General features: G+C 43.3%; 1 non-coding gene across 1 annotated transcript; it reads right to left on the bottom strand.

Annotated features, from left to right (window-relative positions):
- Positions 1–1,672: 1,672 nt before the first annotated feature.
- LOC129063623 (U6 spliceosomal RNA) lies at positions 1,673–1,779 on the bottom strand. The gene has a single exon (XR_008528391.1). It is a non-coding gene; the product is annotated as a U6 spliceosomal RNA (small nuclear RNA).
- Positions 1,780–2,325: the final 546 nt, after the last annotated feature.

Here is a 2,325-nt window from a genome sequence, read left to right on the forward strand (position 1 = left end):
AGGGTCTTCTACTGTGTGCTTTCCTGCTTTTGGCTCTTTGGGAGCTTGGCCTGCCCACCTAAAATGGAGACTATGGAAAAGGGAAAGAGTCAGCTCCAGGACTCTCCGGTTAATCCTGTCTCCATTCTCACCCCGAGGGTCTCTGGGCAGCTCTGTGACCCCTTTGGCCAAGGATCCACTATTTCTGCGGACCGCGTTGTAATTGCGCACCTTCTGGCTTGCGCGCCTGCTCCTGCCACTTTGGGGGTATGGCTTGCCTGTGAAAAATGGGGACTAGGTAATGGGGAACGACTCTGCTCAGGGAATTTCGGATAATCCTCCAGTTCTTTCCCCAACCCCTCCGTCTCCAGTCTCTCCTCAAAGCTCTCTATGCAGCTGTGTGTCCCCTGTGGCCAGGAATCCTCTATTTTTTCCAGCCAAGTCTGCATTCAGTCTCCAGCCCACACGTGCACAAGCTGTGTACAGAGCACAAAAAGGCAGGTTAATTGATTCACTTATGCCTGAGCAAGATGGTAGCTGCAGAGTGGGAGATGAGTTATCACCAGGGCTCCGCTGGCCACCGTCTCAGTTCTCTTCACAAAGTTTTCCTCACTAATCTTTCCTCAGGCACCAGCCCATTCTCCTGCCACCTCTACCCAGAGATCGAGGAAGGCAGCTTCCACTGCAAATTTTTGTGTTGGCCCTTTAAATGTCTCTTTGCATCTCCAGCCACCTGTCTCTGGCAGAGAGTGCCCCCTAAGCATTTTGGGGTTGCATTTTCTCTGTGTGTTATCCTGGTTTCAGCTACTGTAGTCTAGGGGTTCCTGTTCATGATTCAGACCCTGTCCTTCTCAGGGGGATCCAACTGGCCATTTCAATGGCCTCCTGGTGCTGGTGCCCATGGGTGCCCAGGCCACCCTCTTGAGCCTCCACCATACTTCTCACCCATTCTGATGTGTGAAAGTTGATTCCACTGTCTGTCCACAGCTCCAAGGCTCCTCTCCCTTTATCTTTTTATTGTTTTCCAGGTGATTTCTCCACTATTCAGTCACAATTCCAGTTTGGTCTTGGGAGGAGGTCTGCGTGACTCTCATTTACTCCTCTGCCATCTTTTTCTCCTCTCTGTTGAGGATTTTAGCATCTATGTTCATCAGCAATATTGACCTGTGGTTTTTTTTTTTTCCTTGTTCTGTCTTTATCTGGCTTAGGCGTTAGGATGATGCTGGCCTCATACAAAAAGTTTGGGAGTCTTCCTTCTTCTTGGATTTTTTTTTGAATAGTCTGAGAACAGGGGTTAGATCTTTCTTAAATGTTTTTTAAAATTCTCCCATGAAACCATCCAGTCCAGAGCTTTTGTGTGCTGGGAGTTTTTGATTATTGCTTCAATTTCACTAGCTGTTATTGGTCTGTTCAGGCTTTCTGCTTCTTCTTCTTTCACTGTTGGAAAGTTGTATTTTTTAGAAATTTATCCATTTCAACAAGGTTTTCAAATTTCTTGGCATATAAATATTCATAGTAATTTCTTACAATCCTTTGTATTTCTTTCTTGTCAGTTGTTATTTCTCCTCTTACATTTCTGATTTTATTTATTTGAGTCCTCTCCCTTTTTTACCTGATTAGTCTGCTTAAAGGCTTGTCAATTTTGTTTATCCTTTCAAAGAACCAGCTCCTGGATTGGTTGATCATTTGAATTAAACATATGGAATGCCTCACAAATTTGCATGTCATCCTTGTGCAGGGGCCATGCTAATGTTATCTATATTTTTCCAATTTTAGTGTATGTGCTGCTGAAGCGAGCACTATAAGGTTCCTCTCTTGCTATTGTTGTTTGTTCTAGGTGATTTCTCCCCAGTTTAGTTGTAATTCCAGAATGGTCTTTGGATGTGCTCAGTGTGACTTCCAATCACTCATCTACCATCTTGATTTTTGCCATTTGTCTTTGATATGTTCCATTTTATTTATGATGTGTCTTGGAGTGGGCCTCAATCGGTTCCTCTTGAATGGAACCCTCTGTGATTCCTGGACTTTTGTGACTTTTTCTCTCCTCCAATTAGGGACATTTTTTCATCATTACTTTTTCAAACATTTTCTTTATCCCTTTTTCTGCTTCTCCTCCTGGTATCCCTATTATATGGATATTATTACATTTCAGATTATCCTCCCTTTCCCTTATTTCCTCTTCCTTCTTTTTGAGTTTTTTTTCATTTTCTGGTTCTTTCTGGGAGGTTTTTTCTATCTTGTTCTCCAGCTCACTGATTCGATCCTCTGTTTCTTTGAGCCTGCTTTTGATTCCTTCTACTGTGTTCCTCGATTCAGAAATTGTATTCTTCATTTCCTCTTCTCTCT

Source organism: Pteronotus mesoamericanus, unplaced genomic scaffold, assembly GCF_021234165.1.
Source record: "Pteronotus mesoamericanus isolate MK-2021 breed Mesoamerican mustached bat unplaced genomic scaffold, CSHL_Meso_final scaffold_85, whole genome shotgun sequence".
In the NCBI taxonomy this organism is placed as follows: Eukaryota; Metazoa; Chordata; class Mammalia; order Chiroptera; family Mormoopidae; genus Pteronotus; species Pteronotus mesoamericanus.